This window comes from Pinus tabuliformis, chromosome 3_1 (assembly GCF_031772625.1).
Source record: "Pinus tabuliformis cultivar Carrire ecotype Pingquan chromosome 3_1, CPIR1, whole genome shotgun sequence".
NCBI lineage: Eukaryota > Viridiplantae > Streptophyta > Pinopsida > Pinales > Pinaceae > Pinus > Pinus tabuliformis.
The window spans coordinates 365,486,397-365,509,612 of NC_142301.1; the positions used below are offsets into that span (position 1 = coordinate 365,486,397).

The 23,216-nt window shown below is 35.1% G+C and overlaps 1 pseudogene; it reads left to right on the forward strand.

The window, feature by feature from the left end:
• LOC149187208 (protein argonaute 1B-like) overlaps positions 1-22,287 on the forward strand; it is a 70,550-nt pseudogene extending 48,263 nt beyond the window's left edge.
• Positions 22,288-23,216: the final 929 nt, after the last annotated feature.

Consider the following 23,216-nt stretch of genomic DNA (forward strand, 5'->3'; position numbering starts at 1 on the left):
ATACATTAGCAGATGCAATTTCTTCTTGAATGTTAAGTAGACATTTGCAATAATCATACAAGTAAATTTAAATACATTCCATAACATGTTTTACAAGATAAGCCGGTAATAGTGATATAGTATAGCATAGAAGTGTGTCAAATATACATCTTCTTCGATCATAGATTGAAAAACACCTTATGATCGGCAAAAATGATAGTACAAAAAGATAAAAATGTCATATGAGTCTACAACAGGCGATCATCCTATCACTGGTGATGATCACGATAAGAAACCACTGTACGAGCCACCCTACAAAGGAACCTCCTGAAAGGTCCTGGGACCCCAATCACATAGCGTTGTAGCCTAAGAGGAATGTCATCTATGCTGGTCTCCGGAATGTCTGTTGTCAAACGCTCTAGATGACTCTCCAATTCGGCCAAGGTCTCTGTAAATTCGTCCTGTGGGGCTGGTGCTGCTGCAGCTCACTTTTTCCTCTCATAGGGTCGGAGAGTGGTTGGTCCCCGTGGACCTACATCTGCATTTGAAACTTTTTACTATCAATTTTCGGACGGTTTAAAAACAAAAAAAAAAAAAATTAGAAAATATTGAAAATGATTTTACCTGAGTCATCCCATTGCTCTCCTGGTGGAAGAGCCATGTCTGGGTCACCACGATAATCTACTCCAGCATAAGGAAAGTCCTGAATAGCAAAAGCTTGGTTCTCCAACCAATGAAAATACTCAGGAGTAAATCGAACGACTTCTGTTCCCTCCTCAGGATGACGGGCCATAACTGCAACCCAACGCATCAATTTTGGCTCTCGGGGAAGTCCAGCTCCAACGGTAAGATGATGTGGGACCAACATTGGGACCCTCTCTAGACCAAAGCTCACAACTAAAGCACCATATCCAAAGGTCTTCAGTTCTTCGTTCTGTGCTCTAGTCAGTTGGCCTTTTATATTAGCCAACATAGCCTCGCACCAGTTGAAGATGGTGCCTCGAAAGCAGTCTACTGCCATCCGCATTTGGGATCCAGTGGCCACATGTAGTGTTGTGCTTCCATAGAGTCTGGTAACAATAAATGAAATCACTTTGAGTTCAAGACGGGCTATGGTTTTGATATCAATCCCTTTGTCTCTAGTTTGGTCATTGCAAAACTCTAGCCAGAGGCTATCGACAGACTGGCCACCTGGCCTAGTCCCGAAGAAAGTCAAATTTTCACCTCTCTTAGGCAAACCAGTCAAAAAGTAAATGTCTTCTGGCTCCATTTCAAGCTGGTGGCCACCAATAAAGAAACACTGGTCCTGTATGTTCCACCTGTCTACCAGCCACTGCAAAAAGTCCACCTGGGCCCTCATGCCAGGTATGGCCCAGAATTTGTATAAACCGCATGCCTTCAAGGCATCAATCGAAGGTTGATGATTAATCGTGGTGAGATCCACATCCTCGTGCTCCTGTTCCCGCCAATCAAACATGATGTTAACCCTACATTCAGTAAAAAGGCAGATTAGAATATTTAAAATCAAAATTTTTGGGTGGAATTTGAAAAATTTAGGTTTAAAAACCTTTTCTGCGGGGAACGCACCCTCTCTGTTAGAGACAGTGCGTAGGTCCGCACTCTGCCTTCATGGCAGGTGCAGACCCCTGACTTTTTCCTTTTACGAAAAAGTCGGGGTCCGCAGGTTTCCTATGATATGCCTGCGGACCCCCGCGCCCGGGTTTTTAACCTAGAAATTTCCTAAAAAACAAAATAAAACCCTAAAAACAAATTTCAAACGGATTAAATGAAAGAGTATGATGATGTGGATTACCTGGAGGAGACGGTTTTCGATTCCAACGGACGGATTTTCCGCAATCTTCACGGGAAGTTTCTGACCAAAAGCTCTCTTTTCTCACTTTGAAGTCAAACGGTAAAAATGAATTTACAGTAGCCCTTTTTATAAGTTTGTTTGAATAAATGAGTTTTTAATTTGTTTACTTTTCACTTTAAAGAGATAACTTTTGAAGCATTTTTATCTATTTTAAACAGGTATGAGTAATGTTTGAGTTTTTGTGCAGGATAACGGATTTTTCAGGCAAAATTGATCATTTTTGACAAAAAACATTAGAGTCACCTTTAAGCTCTTTTCTGACTCCTAAAATATGAAAAGATTGCTAAGTTTTTCTTTTTAAGCTCGTTAAAACGGAACTAAACAAACGGTCCACTTACAGCCCTTTTCTGACCGTAAAAACATGAAAAGATTGCCGGATTTTTGTCGTTTCAAATTCTATATTGGTTATAAAACGACATGTCATTGGTCACTTTTTTACTTTTTCGGATCAGAGACACTAATTATGAAAAGTACTCCTTGGTCGTAATGATCAAGCAGTTCTCTCAAGTATTATTTTATACTTTTTCGAGCTTGGGAGACACAAATTTACAAAAAAGGACAACCATGGAGTTTTCTTAAGTTTCTTCAGACTCCCTAAAATTGAAAAACGTCGAGTTTCTCCTATACTCGACTCGTTAAAATTTAACAATAAAGGACCTATTCAATTACAAACAGGAACAGACCACTCCTTCTTAGGGTTCAAATTTAAACTAAGTTGGACTCATCCGAAGGATGAGCTTATAATCAAGCAAATGTTATCCTCCTCAAGCTTATTAAAAATAAAGAGGTACTTGCCAGAAATGGTGGGGGAAAAGAGAGAAAAATGAGCCTGTTTGTCATACTTTGTAACCACTCTTGAACACGACACTTTTTATTCACCTAGGTTGGGAAATCCTTTGCCTAACAGTTGATCAAACCATATTGAAATTCTTCAGCCGGTTTCTGGGTATTAACTTTGGGTCAATTGTCACCAAACCATCTGTTGTGTCGTTATGTGTTCAAGAGGTCAGTGCAAATAAACCATTCATCTGCAAAATATCTGTCATCCATCTTGACCATCCCTGAGTCAGTCCTTGCAACTATATTTCTTCAAACTTGATCTATGATTTCATGTTGTGGGCTTGCCTACGACGGATCGTTTTCTATCGACTTCAGCTCATTATCTAGAAAGATGATCTAGAAATCATTAGTACCTTGGGATCTGCATGCCTCAATGGCAGGTTTCTCGCCTTCGACGATAGGTTGCATCATTGACCTTCGATCAAAGGATTCCGTGACATGTTCGACATCAACACATCTATTCACATCTCATGGATTGTACTGAGTACTTTGAGGACCATTGACATTACTGGTGGTTTCTCTCACACTTGTTAATAGTTTACATCATTGACTGGTAATCAAGTGGTTTCTACCATGTTCAACTTTGACACATTCATTCACATGGATAGAATCGTACTATTTCGGGAAGTAGAAATCAAGACCCTGGATCTAGTTTCCACCATCCAGGCTGCAAGGAATTTTGTATTCATTATACAGTAGACTATTCATAAGCAGATGGTTGCGTCCATACTGTGTCTACATGTGTCTATACTTGTAATGTATTACAAGATCATTCCTATATCAGAGTAGTAGTTAGTTTTCTAGTTAGTTTTGATTTGAGTATGGGAATGCCTACCTCAGCGATGATATGATCTCATATATATATTTTGTTTTGAATGTTTTTACAGGTTCCAACCGGGCTCTCCACAAGATGATCCTCGAAATGATAAAGTACTTCACTCTTCTTAGATGATAAATGAAATCCTCATCTACTACAGACTTCGCACTTTAGGGGGCAATCTGTTACACAAAATATTGTCACCATGACTATTTGCAGTCAGTATGGGTCTATCATCATTCATACTGTCCTCCTTAGCAAGTCTCAAACCTCAGCTCTTCATGTCAAGCTTTAAAAATGAGAGAAAGTCTTTAAAAATCAATAAAGCTCTGGTTCCGCACTTTCTCTTACTGTTACCTGCGGTCCCGCACCCCTTGTTCATGTTACCTGCAGACCTACCTGCTCTGTCTCTAAAGGAGTGGGTGCGGACCCCTGTGAAAGTCAAAAAGGCGCAAGTTTATTCTTAAAAACTCACTTTGGATTAATTCTGGATGATTCTAGAAGGAATCTTGATGTGGATGGTTCGCTCCTAGGTGGTTCATGCATCCCAAAACTAAAGGAGCTAATCCCTTGATGAGAGGAGCTTATCCCTTTGAAGGAGGGCTTTATCCCTTTGAAGGTGGACCTAGTAAATTCCCTCCATTGCACTATAAATTCAGGCATTGGGCTGGTTGCTGGTGAGGTTAGAAGCTGAAAATTTTTTAGGGTAAATGCTGTTGGAATTGAGACTTCCTAGTTAAGCTTGAGAGGAGAGATTACATACCTTTTGGCTTTATTGGGAAGAGAGTGAAACTTGTCAAAGTAGAGGAGATTCTTGCTGGACCCTGGGAGGAGCTTGTACAACATCAAGGCATCAAGGTTGTAAAGTTCTTCTTTGATTAAAGTTAATACAATCAGATTCATTTTTCTCAATAAATTGTCTTATATGGTTTGTTTCATGAATTCATTGATCATCATGATAAATATGCTTTATTATATTGGCTTTTCAGGTGCTATTTAATGTGTGTGCTTGTTTGTGTTTGCATATCTATACAAAGGAGCTCATTTGGATCAACAGAGCGTGGCTTCCACAAAATTGCACTGGACCCGAGGTAGGCCTAAAACACTTGTTTGCCTTTACTTATAAATTACATATTTAGAGAAAGATAGAATTTGTTTGGTTTGCTTGTCGCTAGATATCATTAGATACTAGGGAGGTCGGTCTTGTCCGCAAGAATGACTTATTCGGCCGAAAACAGGGACTTTTGTATTGAATTTGTTGCAATTATTATTGATGAGGGTTTTCTATTGTGGTACCAATAACAAGTTGTTCGTGAGGATATATGTTTCTAACCAAGATTAGTATTGTTTGCTTCACATGAATGATTGCTAATACTGATATTGTAAGCTAGGCCTGATGGCACTTGATGATGTTTTTGTTGCTAAAGCAAAGTTCATGGAATCTAGAGATATGTCATTTTGATGATTGCTAGAGATAATGAGCTGTTGATGTCAAGGATCAATATTGATCTAATTATTGCACTCATAATCTGACTTTATGGTAGATTTGTCAATTTTTCTCTTTGATATTGATGTTGTATTATTGAAAATGGATATATTGCAGATGGCAAGGATGCTTTGACCATTCATTAATGTTACGGGTCTAGAACAATATTGTGACAGGGGTATGTTGTGTTGCTACTAGTTGAAAGTAAGAACTAATTAAAATAATGGAGCTTGTATTCAGTTTTTGAAAACCATTGTGTCACTAGAATGATTGATACCGAGGACAAATTTATAGTGTGAATTTGTTGAACATAGCTTGTTTCCATTCTTTGATTTTATTTTTATGTAATCAATTTTCTTTGACTACTGCTGAGAAATTTGTTTTACATATCAAAGAATATTTTTGTTAGGGTTGGTATTGCAACCAATATGTTGATAAAAATTTTCCTTTCCAAAGTAATTTGTAATGACAGGGACTAGTTGTCATATTGTATAAAGAGTTGCAAACAAAGTTTGTGATTGATGGCAAGGGTTTAAAGATTGTTGAATGAGAAAGTGTGTTGATGACAACTATTGTATATTTTTCAAAATTCAGGGATGTGTGCATGACAATGGTAGGTGTATTGACAACATGTTGTTGATGGTAGAACAAGTGTTGATCATAATTGTTTTTTCTAGGATATGAATGTACTTTGTGTTATGATAGGGTTGAATGAGACTTAGAATACTAATGTTACAAGATACATTGACAGGGTCAATTGTTCATAGTTTATATTGTAAGAATGTTAAATGATATTGATGATGTATTGTTGAACAGTGAAGAGATTTCTTGAATACTTTGTATTAGTTTTGAATTTGTGCTAAAGGGAGTGGAACTAATTTAAAAATGGATGAAATGGAGGTCCATGTTAATTAATGGGGTCAGTGCCTCTAGCTGGTTGGTGCTAGCCAAAGAATGCAAGGGAGTGGATTCTTCTTACTAGTGGATGTCAACGAAATAGAGCAAGGGAGTGGGTGCTTCATGCTAGTTGGTGCCAACGAAACAGTGAAAGGGAGTGGGTGTTTCCTATTGGTGGGTACCAGCAAAATAATGCAAGGGATTCTGTGCATCCTACTTCTCAGTGCCAATGAACATATGTAAAGAAATATTTAAGAAGAGAAGAAGAAGAATGGTGGTTTCATCCCTTTATGGGTTTCCACCTAAAATCTAAATGCTGTCATTGCTTGATGTTTATATGTGATTGTTCATTTTATGTTTCTGCTCATATGATTGATTGCTAAACAAATTAAAAGTATAAAATTGTAATAATTCGTGAAACTCTGATTTGCTGCCTCTCTCAATATTTCCAACAAAAACTTGATATCCTACAATGTAATGTTGAAACTTATTGATCGCATGTATAATAACAAGAAACTCCTTTTTAATTACCATATAGTTCAATTCATCAGGGGTTAAATTCATGTTAATATAATAGATAACATAGGGCTTATATTCTTTTTGTTGTCTCAACACAACCATAATAGAAGTGTCAGAGGCATTTGTAGAAATATGGAATGGTAATGTCCAATTAGTTCCATGTAAAATAGGAATTTCCGATACACATTTTTAGACCTACAAATACATTTTTACATTTATTGTTCCATATAAATTTCACATCCTTTTAAAGTAACACAAAAAATGTGGATGTTATCTTATAAAAAGTCTCTATAAAGCGCTTATCATAACATGCATACCCTAGAAAAATGTCTACCTCTTTTTGTGTTTTCAAAGTAGTAATTTTCAAGATTACCTCAATTTTCATCGGATCAACTTGTATCCCTATAGTAGAAATATATTGTCCCAACACAATTCCTTAGTTCATCATCATTTGGCATTTTTCAGTGCTCAAGGAAAGGTGAGTTTGCTTACATCATTCTAGCACTTTTTCAAGATTAGCTAATGCCAGATCAAATTTGTTGCCATGCAACATAAAATAATCTATAAAAATCTCTAGAAATCATTAACCAGATCTGAAAATATTCCTAAAGCAACTCGCTAAAAGGTAGTTCATGCATTACAAAGTCCAAAAGGAAGGAATTGGTATGAAAATGTACCTTAGGTGCAAGTGAAGGTTATTTAATCCTAGTCTTCAAGGGAAATCTGGATTTGATTGTAACCCTAAACCCATATAGAAATGAAAACAATTTCTTACCAAATAGCATATCAAAGACCTAATCAATAAAAGGTAATAGAAAGCGGTCCTTTTAAGTGGCTTGATTGAACTCCCTATAACCAACATAGATTCTCTATTTTTCGTTCTTCTTAGGCACAACAACTAGTCAGAGATTGGATAGAGGAAATTAGCATTCAATAATTTTTTTATTTCTTCCTTAACAATATCCTTCAGAGTTGGGTTCAGTTGTTTTTGTGGTTTCCTAACAGGATGGAAGCCATCCTTTAGGTAAATATGACGGGTACATAGATGAGGGTGAATGCCCTTCATGTCTGTATAATCCCATGCAAAATCTTCTTTATGGATTCACAACAACTTCATCAACTTCTCTGTTTGCTTAAGAGATAAATTTGGGTTAATCTTTCAAGTCTTTCCAGGCTTAATTTTGATTGGCACACTCTTAAGATTTGGGGAAGTTGGTATATTTTCTATAGTAAGATCATTAGCGTATCAACCAAATTGGGTTCACTAATTATGGAATTTAAAATTTGGGATACCAGTTGAGTCACAACAGAGGGGTTAGTAATAAAACTACTAATTGTGTCATCCTCTATTTCATTTTTAAAATATAGGGCCTTACCAATAGTGAGGAATGGTTGTTCATCATCCCCTTTTGGTTCAAATTCAGACCATAAAGGGCTTTCATAATCAACACTTGGTTTGGTTAGAGGGTAGAGGATGAGGTTCTTTGTAGTATTTCCATCATATATCATCCTAAAACCTGATTTGCATCTAATGAATGCATTCGTAGTGGCTAACCACGACCTACCCAAGACCAGGGGGTGTCCTCATGTGCATGTCTTAGGTTACAACACTAGGAAATTAGCCAAATATTCCTAGGATTCCATTGAAATCACAACATTTTCTAGAATTCCCTCAAGCTAAATTTTGGATCTATCAACTAGTTCCAGTATAGTAAGGGTTGGTCTCAAATTGGTGAATTTGAGAAACTCAAATGTTTCTATGGTCATCACATTTCACTAGTAGAAAATGATGAAATTAGTGACTAGATGACTAAAAAAGTTAGTGACCACAATTATTTCAAGTGAATTACTACTAAATTTGAGCAATTTTAAGTGACCGAACTAAAAATGACTAACTGAAATGACTAATTTAGTTTAGGGATAAAATATACAACTAGATAATAAGTGACCAAACTAAAAGCGACTAACTAAAATGACTAATTTAGTCTAGGAATAAAATATATTACTAGATCATAAGTGAAAAAATTGTTAATGATTAACATAAATGACTACTATAGTCCAAGAATAAAAATATGACCAAATAATAAGTACAACAAGTATATGAATTAGTCATTTATGTTATTCATTTTTAATTGTGTCACTCCAAAAATGGAAAATAGCAATTTTGATACTAAAGTGTTTCATTTCACTACAGGGGTTTTTGAATCCATCTGCAGTGTTGAAATTTAGAGACAAAGGGATCTTTGAATCCATCTATAATGTTAAAATTATGAATACCATTTTGTCTCTAAATTTTAACATTGTAGATGGATTCAGATATTCTCAACATCAGTTTGACCTTCCTTCACCATCGGGGCAAGTTTCTTCTTCACCAATTCCTCCAAGGAGGGCAAGGCCAATGGCACTTGAGATGAATTAGGACTAGCATAGATCCATCTTAAATACGGATCTAACATGAGCCGAGAGGTATCCAATTTCTTCACATGCAAATTTTTTTATGAGTTGACATTATTTAAATGTTTTGTATAGTTATTTAATTTTTTTTATTTTTCATTTTTATTTTTATTTTGACCAAGATGAGAAAATTTTCAACTTTGATGATGCACGGATAATGTTACACATCATACTGGACTTTAGAATGAGCCTCTCAGATCAACAAGAGAAAAAACAAATCAGAGAAAGTTGTAACTTCTAAAATTTCTAAAACCCTTAAGAAAGCCATAACACATTACATGCCTTTCTCCGATCTCTAAGATGAAAGGGAAACCAAACTCAAAGCTAGAGAACCCCAAGAAGAGTTTTATAGCCCCTCACAAATGGCCTCGAACCCTGGGCTGGCCAAAACTAGAGGACTCGAACAATGCGTGATTGGAGCAATTAGGGCCTATAAATCACTAGATGACTTCCCTATCAAATTATTAACTTTGCTTTCTAAATACTTGGTAGGCTAAAAAACCGAGGCATGGTGACCTTTCGATTTAACTTCCAAATGTGAATGGATAAAATACTTGTGCTAGCCCAAATTTGTTGAAAACCCTTTCCTCCAATGCATAATCCACCAACTCCTCCTCCTTCATGTGGATCTAATAGTAAGAAACCAACAACTCATCTAAAAAAACATATTTGATGAGTAGTTGTGTATCTTCAAAGGGTTTATCACAGTGACAATATATGTACTTCAAAAATATACATCATGTGAATAAAAATATATTCATGGTTATATTTAATATTATTTTTCATTTTCACAAGGATATCGGAGCCTAACATTGTCCATAACCCATTCAGTCTTCATCAAAACTATGCTTCACTCTAGTGAAAAACTCCACACCCCTTTCTCCACATGTAATCTTGCTGCAAATTTTAAATGAGTGTCCACGCCTCTTTTTCATTCTTCCATTCATCCCTTGCTTCAATTTTCCAATCAGGTTGGATAATAGAAATGACACAGAACAATGCTTCCACATCCTCATCCTTTCTTGAGAATGCATCTTCAACAACATTTTGCTTCCCTTTTTTGTAGACGATTTCAAAGTCATAACCCAACATCTTTATGACCCATTTCTGTTGCTCTTCGAAAGATAATCTTTGTTCCAAAAACTATCTAAGACTATCGTGATCCATTTTTACCTTGAAGTGTCTTCCCATTAGGTAAGGTCATTATTTTTAAGGTGTTCATTTTCCAAATCAATTTGGATTGGAGTTTTAAATTTGTTGAATATGTAAGTGGATTGGAATTTCTCTTTATTGGAAGACTGCCTTCGAGATTGGATTATATATAACATGGATTTTGGTCCTCTTCCATTATATATAATGTGGAGTATTTGGAGGAGTCACAATTCTTTAATATTTGAGAACATTAATCCTAATATTAGGAGTCAATGCATTAGGATTGTAGCATTTTACATAGAAGCGAGGTTTGGAGGCAAATTATCATCGGTGAGACATATCGCTCCTTTGTCTTTCTCATATAATATTTTGTGTGGGTTTTTTGATGGAGCCGCAAAGGAGGTGATGTGTGGATGTGGTGCATACATATCCTTTTTACTGGGTACAATGTATCATTTTAGTTGGAATGGCGACAAGGGGTCTAATACCCACACAAAAGTTCTTTCTCTTTGTAGATTATTATATTGTGCTTGAAGGTTTGATATTGAGATGCTAGAGGTATTCAATGACTCCTAGACAAGGGTGGATTGAGCAACAAAAAATACATCTTTCAATCTGCATCTTTTATACAACTGGATGAGGAGGATCCAGGTGATTATTAAACAGTTCAAGGAGGTGATTTTTTCTCATACACACCAAGAATTCAACATTGTTGTTAACAAGCTGTCAAAATATGGTCTCAAGCTTCCATTTGGTGAGATATACTATACATACTTTGTAAACAACAATATACAATGAAGAGGTTAATTCTCCTATATATGATTCATTTGGTGCTTCGCAATCAATGATTTAATTCTAGACATGGTTTTTGTTGACATGTTTTACGATGTCATTTCATACACTTCTTTACGTCTGGCAGGATGGTCTTTCAGGGACATTGACACAGGGATGCTGATGATCTCTCTTGGATCGGTTTTATGCTTTGGGGCTTCTAGTTTTGATGGATATATTTATCTTTTGGATAATGTACATGTTTTTATGTTAGGTTTGCAACTCATAATATCTTAGCATATCTAATTTGTTGGTCTCAGATACTATCTTTATAACTCTCTGATCTTAGATCAGATGTTTTGATGGTTTTTGTAGATTTTTGAAATGTAACTATTCTCTAAGACATATATTGATACTTATATGGTGACATATTGACTTATGGACTATGTAAACAATGAGTTATTGCACCGAGAGATGCTCTCCAGCCCGGTATGATAGAGATGTTTTAATGTAACGTTTAACATTTTGGCTAAGTCAAATTACATAAAAATAAAGTTAAAAATAAATTTCAAAAATAAAATTAAATAAAAATGGTTCATGATATTACTCCATGGTATTGACCCAGGGTATGGTATTCATGTGTAATATAGCTTATTTAAAGGGGGGAAATTAAACCAACCTAGATCTATCTTAACTCGAGACTTACCAAGGGGCGAGAGGGATCAAATTTATTGATTTGAAAACCTCTTTTAGAGTAAAAAGAGATTTGATCCCTCTCAAGGCTTGGTAGATTGAAAGTTAAAATGGATCTAAAACATATTGTTGATTATTTATAGTTCAAAAAAAAATTGTAAATAGGACACTAACAATGTCTTTTGAGATCATTTTGATGTCTAGTCACCTTAACACGTCATACTCTACCCCTAGATCTGAACCCTCCTCGTCAATACGCCAAAACAAGGTCCACTTGTTATACTTAGTTTAAAAATGAATGATAGGGGTAGCCTCGGAATTCAATTTATCTTTTGTTGTGGTTTAAACTAAAGTAATTGTTGTCGTTTCTAATTGTGACAAATATCTTATGGTTTCTCTTCATGTGTAGAGTATTTGTAGGGATTGAGACCATTTTCAAGGAAAAACTTTCACAAAAAGGGATTGTTGAAATTAATATTTATTCAGTGGAGGTTTAAATTATAAAACGAAAGCAGTAATTCAAGGCATCAGAACTAGACTTCAAAGAAAAGCAAATGGATTGCAGTCAACATTGAATTGAAAACTCGATAATAAATCCTCTCAATTATACCAAGGGAGTATTTTGAGAAAAATAAGTTTAACGCACCCTCAAAGTCCACGGGAACCTATCTGCTCTTAAAGTGTGGGGGAAGAAAATGTGTTGTGTACTTAACCACCCCTTATATTTGGATAGAAAATTCCCAAATGAATGGGTATATTCCAAAATCAAATTTAAAGTCCTTGTGGACTGTATAGGGATCTCAGACACATTGCATCGAATTTCTTGATTTTATGGACTATAGAAGCACTAGCCAAGCCTCACAAGGTAGGAAATTTGAGCGCAGTTGTATGGAGTTTGAAACCTAGAACGCTGGATTTCATCTGAAGAAGGTACAGAAACTCTTCTAACCACAATATTCTGTTTGCATTGAAGTTTATCTCTTATCAACAGCAGCCTCCATAGGCAAGAAGATAGAAAGTAGCTTCATTGCACATTAACCCTAATCCTTCATTTAAATGGAAGTTTCATTAGAAAATAACCCTAATTTTTCATCTAAAATGGAAGCTTCATTGCACAATAACCCTAATCATTCATCTAAAATGGAAGCTTAATTACACAATAACCTCGATCCTAAACAACAACTACAGGGAACTAGGTATACAACAAAATATGCAGAATGAACCATGACAAAACTTAGAGATTAACCTCCTCAAATGCATCTGAGATCTTTGGATCCGTCTTCTTTCAGAAGTTCGACCACTGGAGTACCAGAACCGATCACTAGTCGGTCTAGCTGGGAAATCTTCTAATCAATTTCTTCTAAGTATTAGCGATTTTGAATCTGACCCCTGTCGGGTCTTAGTGTAGGTCAAGTTTGAGGTGTGGGTCATTCTGATGGATCATGGTAGATTTAGTTGAAGGAAACAGGATCATTCATTTGTTCGTCCGTGCAAACAACTTCAACGGAAGTATCATTTCTTTTATTAGCAACACATTTTTTTATTATTATTTTCTCTATGATCTACTCTTCTTAGAAGATTTAGATTATTTTTTAAATCCATCCTGTGATCTTCATCTCTTTTGGATATATAAATCTATGTCGGATATATGTGTTTCATGTTCAGTGTGTCGGATAGATGCTTGTGTATATCGTGAGTCTAGGTTGACTTCGAGTCTAACTCTATGTCTAATCTTAGAAACGAGATGGCTCAACATGGATCTATTTGAAATGGTTGTGCCTTTGGGTATTTCTATGTGATTTAAATCGAAGTCATATGGATGCCTTTATAGTTTGGTATATGGGCCTGCGAAAAGCGATTTCGAATCTTAGGCTTTGTCTGTTGTAATTCTAAGTTGAGACTAAGGTTTGGGTTAAGCTTAAGTCAATGGATAGAGGTGGATTGAATTAGGCACACATTTTATTATTGTTATTTTATATGCAGTATACTCTTCTTAAAATCTTTAGATGGTTTTGTAAATCCAGTCAGTAATCTTAATGTCTTTTGGTTGATCTCTTCTTGACCATATTTCTGCATGCTTCTGCATAATTTGTTGACTAGAATAGTCGATTGAAACATCATAATCTACTACCTGCAATAGTCAGAAGTATCCTCTACATGTTACTCTATCATCTCCCATTATGGATGAAGGTAAGACAAGCTCTCGATTCGACAAGCTTCAGCGTATCCCTCATTGCTAGTTCCATCTTCCACTTCATGTGCTTGAGAAAACCACTAACCATGGCAGCTCTTCTTCCCAAAGTTTTCTAAGTCCTTTTCCAAAGTCCCATGACATGGAGAGGATCTGATAGTGTGTCCCAAAATGTAATTGTAGTTGAATTGGTGAAGATATAGTTAATATGTAGCTTCGAAGGAGGAGATTGGGCTAGGATCTATTAAGACCATGGAGAAGCATGTTGATTTGGGTAAGACTAATTCTGCGCTTAGTCACTGACCATGTTGATCTGGATATGAATTGATGTTGATACCGTCTTGTTCTCATTAGTCTGGAAACGTACCTGAGGTGCTCGTTAGGGCACATCCTGTTCAGTACAATTCATATCTTTCCAATCCATCTCCTTATAAATGTCTAATCTATCTAGTTCTAACACCTTACTTGACTCAAATTGAATATCTTTGTTGGCATCTCAGTTATGCACCTGGTTAGATTTTCTCTTTACGTGGGTAAATCTGATGTTCAAATTATTCTTTTCCAAGGATAGGGCTGCTAGAATTAAGGATAACAAACCCCCCTACTTGGGCTTGGCTTTCCCTTCAAAACATTCAATTAACACCTTGGAGTGAGATGAGATGAGTGGAACGCACCTAATCATGGTGTTCCAAATATTTTAGCCTTTGGGTAGCAAGGGGTGATCCAATATGGATTATGCTTCTGCTCCAGCTAGAGACTTGTGCCTAATAATCTTTCTCTAAAGAGATTTAGGCTACATTAGTAGTCTCGACACCATCTTGGCAGCTAGAGCTAAACTCACAAGTCCCATATGTTTTAGGCTTAAGCCTCTTGCCCATTTAGGAATAGCCGCATTTTGCCATGTCATTAAGTTCCATTTCCTACTATTCCCATGCTCTACTAATGCATGAACATAAATAGACAAGAGACATAGGATGTAGGTTATGAGACAGGGCCAAAACCTCTCACTCTTTGAGAGGAAAACTCACACAAAATCTTCTTATAGAGATTCCAATCGATGAATACCAAGACCAAGACCCTTGACCTATTAGCCATTCCAAGACCAAGACACTAGTTCTCTTGATTGTCTTCTCTTCTTCTCGAATCCACTTTTTCTTCATCCTTCTTTGCATCAAGACATAGTTATCATTGAGATCTCATCACCGTGTCCACATCGAGATCTCCTTCTCAATGTCTTATTCTCGAGAACTTGCTTTGGTGATAGTCATCCTTTGAACTGAAATGGATCCCTTACTTCTAATTGTAATGGAATTCTTCTTCCTATCAGTATATGGAACCCTTATCACTGTAGTACTGTAATCATCAATATTGAGATAGTTATGAACCCATAGTTCTGAAACCATAATCACTGTGAGGACTCAATCATATCTTCTGAGATAGTACCAAGGCTTCCTTCATGACACCGAAATACATGACCGTGATGCAATATGAACTTGTCTCTTATCCCTTTTTCATTTCCACTGTGATACACCCATCTAAATTCCCTTGACAACACCCAAAACTCTACCTCTATACCTTTGTCCGAGCTCCTTCTTCTCTCTCATCCAAACTCTACAATTACTATCTGAAATCACAGATATGTATGAATTTTGAACTATGTAGTGTGAAGTGCCTTCACACCTATATATAGTTGTTTTCCCATCAATATGAGTCGACTTATCATTTAGAATGATGTGTCTCCATATAAGGTGAGCCAACATGATTTTGCTATGCATATTAAGGCCGACATGAAGTGTAGAACTAGTGCTTGTCGTTGGAGGGATTCTAGACATCTTAATTGACTCATATACATTTGACATGTACCCAAGAAGGGCTCTTCATACATGACATTGATTCTTTGACTTTAATGACAAATCCTAAGGCTCTCAATGGGAGTTATCTACTTAAAAACTATTGCTCATGAAACCTGTGGAGAAAGGCATTACAAAAATAATTTTTCTCTTCTTTTCATCTTTTACAAAGATCATAATTACATGTCATTATGAAGACCAAACCTAGTTACATTTTTAAACACTCCCTCTTAACTAAGTAGGTATTCATAATGGTACTTGGTCATTCTCAATCTGAATAATTTCTCATAAGAAGAATCAGATTGGTAACCCATTTTTATAGCATCATATCAACAAGCAGTGTTACATAGCAAGGCCTTGACTAACAGCCCTATCTCTCCACATATCTGAGCTCAATGTTGGCGAGACCAATGATTCATAAACACTCTCATCATTGTCTGTCTCAGAACATACCCCACCCAGGTTCCCAGGATGTGTTCCATGAGGACTATTCTTATCTTGGACTCCCCAGTCATCAAAGAATATCGGTCCTCCATGACTAATCTTATCTTGGATTCCCTATCTCATCCTCAAAGGGTATCAGATTCCAAATGATTACCAAATCCTCTCATTCTGTCTTCCCAAGTGAAGACCACAATGTTGTGTCTATCTCTCCCTCTCAATTAGGGATGAAATATGTATTCCAATAAAGGAATGTACTCATTCCTATAGAAGGAATGTACTTAATCTCCCTCTTGGCTTAGGAATTTCCAAGTTTCTTCCAAGTAAGAAACTTGTTTCTAGGCTCCCTCTTAATTAGGGACCTACAACAACTCTTCAAGTGGAGATGATGGGACAACTAGTTGCTTGAAGAACTCCTTCCTTCGATGTCATGAATTTCTTTGTCAAGGAGTCTTAATATTTTGGGATTTCTTCATAGGGTACAAACCATCCATAACTTTCATCCATGAGTCAGTCACGCCATCATTCCTTTCATCAAAAAATTATCCATTAGACTACATCTAGTCTTGCTTCATGTCATGTTTCCTTATCCATTCTATCTTCTTCAAAAGGATCTTACATCCTTGTACATGGTCCTCTTGGAACACATACACAGTTCTTCCCTTTCGTAGTCATGCATAAGCCCATCTAGATATTTGTTCAAAAATAAGAAATGAATACTTAAATCAAAATTACCTTTGTGATGGTCTTTTATCATGACATCTTCTAATTTGCGTCAGCATCCTGCATGCATGTTGATATATCTCCCAAAGGTATCCATTGTCAAGGGTCTCTATCTTTTTTAGACTTCCATCAGAGTCTTCATATATTTCCGGGAGATTTCCTAGTCAAATATTCTTGGTCTTTCAGATGTTTATTTCCTTTACCATGGTTGCATATCTCACGATCTCTTCCTTCCTTTCTTCACAAATTTCATTCCAGGAACTTCCATTCATATTTACTCAATTTTATTCAACCACCTCATACTTCATATGAGGAAATATTATGTTGATTTCATTTAGTGTGGCCCATGCCTTTCGACAACCTTTCATAGGAGGAGCTTCCTTTCCTTTGATCTTGCTTCTCAAGATCGAGTAGTGATCCATGTTACCTACAACCATACAATAGGAAATGACACTTAATGACATGAAAACAGGTGGTATATTCATGGAAAAGCATTGAACTATAGGTGTGTTTACAAAGGTAAATTTGTTACAAAAATTAGTTGAAGATATTATAGTATTCTAATGATTTTGTATGGAGTTGTGAAAGTGATGCGATTTTAATGTGTTTTTCTTACTGGATATTATGGACTAAGGATGATCCAAATTGGATCATTATATTGTTTGTCATCCATATCGATGCATTTGGAGTGGAAAAAGTGGAGGAATCAACTCACGGGACCTTTTTTATGGTGGGACCCAGTTTGGCGAAATGGGCTCTAAAACCTTTCGGGAGCATTTTGAGGCATCAAATGACGTTTTTTGGGGGGTAAAACTTTTTCACCTAAGCATAGCACCTTTTCATGCCATTCTACACATTGAGATATTTCCAATGGGGTAATAATTGTGTCAATCGGAGTCTGTATGCAAAATTTATGCCACTCAGAAGTTGACCTTCATGTTTTCACACCTATAGTTCGGGAGGATGTCACGTCAACCCCAATTATTCATGGAAAAGGGGCCAACCATGTGTTTTTTATGTAAAAGACTCTAGAAGAGTCTATTTTGTAACTCTATTTAAGAGTTGATGTAGTCAATCTTAACCACTAGAAGGCTATCGGGTTGTGTTATAACTGGGCCACTAGGAGGAAGAGGCATTCTATTCTTTTGAGAATATTTTGTTTAATAGTTGAGCAAAGATAGCCAAGAGAGATAGGAGGTAGAGCACACACAGAGGATTTGTGCACTGTAGTAGCCCACGGGCCACAGACATTACTTCTTTGTATCTGCAGCCATATTTACAGGTAGAGAAAGAGAGCGAAGCAGCCTCACCTTCCAGTTGGGTTTTCTCCTGAAAGGGTTTCCCAGGGAGCATATCTTGTGTATTATGTGTGTGTGAGCTTATTTTGTCATTCTCTACTTTTCTTCTTGAATTAATTTTACATGTGTGCACTAATTGCAGTTAATTTTACAGATCTAGAAATTAAATAAAACTCTAATAGTGTAGAATTTAAAAATTTAATATAATATTATTAGATCTATTTTGGCGAACTGTCCAGTAGAATATCCACGGCAGTTTACAGATTAGAGGAACTAATGCAACTAATTTCCATTTGGGAAATGTAATCCCCCTATGCTTGGATTATATTGGAGTTGTTGATCACAATCAAGTGGTATGTCTAATAACTATCAAGCATCTCATTTTTTTCTAGAAAATAACTTTTGTAATTTTTAGGCTTACACACTTGCACTCATACATAATATTCTTTGCAAGTTTTGTATAAAGACACTATTAACCTGTGCAATGAATTATCTACAACTTGAACTCTCTCCTATTTATTTTGGTCTAGCTAATAGTCATTTAACTATTCTAGCTCTACTCCCTTTTCATTTGTCACATATGACATTCCTTTTCCCATAACCTCATATGAGGTTGGGCATCACAAGAACCTAACTTGCAAAAAGTGCACTATTGGCACAAACACAAATTGGAAGGCTAGTAGAATAGGTAATGAATGTGCATAATTTAACCAACATGATTTAAGATGAGGAAGTGATTTGTTTGTTATTGATTAACTTGGTGAAAAATTATTTAATGTGGATGAATAAATGTAGATCAAAGCATTTAAGGCATGATCGATAAAATTGCTAGTCTTCTAAAAAACCTAAATGTTCTGCTTGTGTCATTAAAATTGACATGAAAATCGTTACTGAATTTTATAGTGTGGCAAAGACTTGAGAGGGAAAATCATGAAATTTTTAGGAATTACTACATATGGTTGAAAGTAAAAGAGCAGATCTTGTTATTCAACCATTTTCTTGAAAAACAACACCACCTCATAGTGATGGAAAGGGAACTAGGTAACCTCCTATCTCTATTTATTTACAAAGTAGAGGCACCAAGACTTGAGCTTAATAAGTACTTAACCATCCTTAATTATGTTCAATTTTTCCATACTTGAACAAATGAATTTTGTAAAGCATTTGATGCGTGCAACTAGGATTTGGCATGGAACTAGCTTTTCATAATTGTTTAGCTACTACATTCAGTGTATTTTTCACAAACTTTTAATGATATAGAAACTAATGTGTTGAGAATATTATTGAAAGAGTGCACTCATACTCACTAAATATTCAACAACCACAACTTCAAACAAGAAAGAAACATTATGTTGTCTCTATTGGGCTCTCTACTCAACTTACACACTAGATCACACATTTTTCACTTGACAATTTTGGAAAGTAAGATTTCAAAGCTAGCTTATGTTCTCCTTCTTAGTATGTACATGTTTCTGTGATCCAATGCTTTTTATGCCCTGCATTTGAAGCAACCAATTGAAAACTGACCCAATTGTTTACATCAGTCAGTTTGAAAGGGTCATGGAAGTGCCTGTGTTCATGCAACCATCCTCATTGGATGTCTCATCCATGAGAAACATGAGTTTTAATCAAGATTCTATAGTGCCTAGTATTGAAGTGTTCTCCTCTAGCCCACCAATGCCACTGGATGCACAATTCACTACCTGTAATGGAGGTGGTCTGGATGGGAATGGATTTTTACACATGGGAAGTTTAGAAGGGTTTCTAGGATCTATTGAGTAGTTTCTCGTGACTAGGATGACAATAGAGTTGAATACAAAGTTTCCAAATAACCAAGGTATGGCATCTTTTCTGAATATTTGAATTTATTTGGAAGTTGAAATTTCATTTATGTGGATATTCAAAAGATGTTTTTTATAGACAAAACTAACTAGGTTGAGGTATCAATTTCCCTTCCACAAAGCTTTTCTGGTCATGCATTTTCTTTTCATCAAGTATGGATACTTTTATGATTCCACCCTTCTAAAATACATGTAAGTCTTCATGGAATTTCATATATGTATCACTTATTATTTTCTTGAATTCTTGCAAGAGAATTTGATAATTTATGTTTGAGAAATTTAAGAATTATATAATACTCCTTACAGGTGAGGGCATAATTGTGGAACCGATGACAAAACCAGTCTAGAACTCATACCGAGACAAGGTAGAATGACTTTCAATTTGGTTTCCTTATGTAGATATGAAATAAAAAAGGATAAAGTTTGTAGAGATAAAGGTATGAGACAAAATAGGGAAAGTTGGGAGATTATAAATTTATCAGCTTCCATGAGTAGAGTTAATTGTTAGTCATTAAGTTGTCATTGTCAAAACTAGTAGTATCTTTCCAAACCATCCAACTTTCCCAACACAATGACATATTTGTTTACGCAGGGTCTAGATGATTACATGCTCATGCGCCATCCAAAATAATGAACAAAGAACCATGCACTATAATTTGTGAAAAATTGGCAGGAAAAGAACCCCCAAATTCCATATGTAATTAATGGAAGCACCATACTTTTTCATTGTAGGATCAATAAGAGTATTCATTGGCTTTAGTTCCTAGAGAGAAATAAGTGTCTTCATAAGGTTGGGGATATGCATAAAGAGAATTATGCTTTTAAGGTTACTTTTTGAAAATTATCAAATTTCATTGTTTCTCGTTTGAGGAAGATCATCTTAAAATCCTTGTTATGCCTTATTTTGTACAAAGTCGTTGTTTATATATAACTATAAGAGAACCCTTGCAACATTACATTCAATATTCATGGTTCAAAATCCAATATTTTTCTAATTTTTGGTTTATACTTGTATCCATCTTATCCATCTTGAAATGACTATATCCATGCAGTGAGTCGAATCTTTGTGGTAGTAATTTCAGGCCTGTGCATCTCTTGCACCAAATTATCAACCTCCAGTTACTTTTGTGGTGGTTCAAAAACGTCACCATACTAGACTTTACAAACAACTATCCTGATCGAAGTGCTATAGACAAGAGTAGAAACATATTTCTAGATAAGAATATAATTTTCATGGAATATATCAGTTGTCACATATTGTGTATGATAGTCCTCTATTGATCATAATTATAATGTAAGTTTCCTTTTATTTTACAAAAGAGTTAGTGAATATGGTTCTTTTTTATGATATGTTAGGCACTATAGTTGAGTCCAAAATTTGACATCCAATAAAATTTGACTTTTACCTCTGTGACGATGTTGGTACTCAGGTACCATTGATATTACATTTTCCATTTGGTTGGATAATAGGTTGATATGTTTTCAGGGTAAGATGTTATTATGTTGTCCAACTTAGCAGAAATGAACATGTCGACAGGAAGATTAACTGATATTTGTTTATGATTTTTATAGGAAACTAGTAGATCTTCCCATTATCATGTTCTTTGGGATGAAAAGAAATTCACAGTCGATGGATTGTAGTCCTTAACCAACGATATATGTTACACGTAGATCTCTACCTCATACTGTTTACCCCTAATGCATTATGTAGATTAGACAGCCTATTTTCAAAATATTATAATTTGTTTTTAGTGTGTTTCTTATCAGTTTGGAATTTTACTTTGCTTATTGGTTTTTGAGTTGTATATTGAAAATTTTATAGTTTCAAGTTGCAAAATTCATGTTTAAGTAGTAGGATAAGAGTTGGAAGTTATAGATGGAAAATATAAATAGATATGTATTTATAGTTGGTTTTAAGGTAAATCTTAATTAATGTTTGAAATAATGTTAGTTCTTGAGCAATGATTGTTTTTCAGTTTCAAAAAAATGATGTTTGTGCTCATCTAGTTGAAAATTGGGAGTTGGTTTTTGTTCTTAAATTGAAACAAATTTAGAAAAAAATTAATGCCTTGTATATTTTATTGGGTTCCTATTGACTTGTATCAATTGGTTTGTGACAGATATGCAAGATGTATATGCTTAATTTCTATAGGTAGGTCTCCAATGCTAAATCATAAATATATACTTGGTTCATATATTTGGGGATTGTCCTTGACATATATTTTATTTGTTATTATGTACAAGTACCCCAAGTGTATTATGCCCATAAAGCTACATTTCGGGCTCAGTTTTATATGGAGCCAGAAACATCAAACAATGGTTCCTTATCTAGTGGTGTTCCTAGTAGTCACATGACTGCAACTAGTTTAGGTTCTTAGAGCACTCGTGTACCTACAGGAATAAGTGTTTGACCCTTACCAGATCTGAAGGAAAATGTCAAGAGAGTTGTGTTTTACTACTAGATTTGGTACACAGATGTTTGGTATTTTTAAGTTACATATCCCATCCCTTTGTTGGCTTAAGTAGGAAATTTAGTGACAAGCTAGGTGCATCATTGTGATGCTTTCAAATTGTAAAGTTCTAGATTTCGAAAACTTAAGATCATGCTTAGTCACTTGCTTTTCACCTCTTGTACTATTTGACATTTTTTAATTGGTTGTGGCCATTTTAATTAAAGAGACAATTAAACTTTAGTCTGAACATTTGTGTTGTGTGTTTTCATATTATATGGGCATGAATATTGTAAGATAATTTTAGATAATTTTTTAATATAGTCACAAAATCATACTAATTCATTTATGTTGATTAATAATGAGCACGTAAAATGAATATAAAACTAATGAATTAGTAGCTTATATTGATTAATAATGAATATAAATAAATTGAATATACAATGACTAAATTAGTTGTTTATAATGATTATTAATGAAAGTAAATTAAATGAATATAAACAACTAAATCAATCATTTATATAAGAATATGAAGCTACCAAAAAAATATAAATGGCTATTGTAAATGATAAATTTGTGATTACAAATGACGATTAAAATTTGCATATATACGACTATTAGTAGTTAATTTATAGTATCTTATAACACGACCAAAATTTAGTCATATTTCTTTAGTCATTAATTTCTTTCAAATGACAACTAAAATTTGTGTATATGTGACTATTAGTAGCTAATTTACAGTATCTTATAACGCGACTAACATTTTGGTCATATTTCTTTGGTCATTAATTGGTTTTCTTGGGTGATCAAGTAGTAGTATATTTTGTTGTGTATTTGGTCATTAATTGGTGCAATTAATGACTAAATCAACGACTAAATTAATGACCAATTTATGACTAAATATACTACTAGATGATAAAATTGAGACAACCAATTAATGA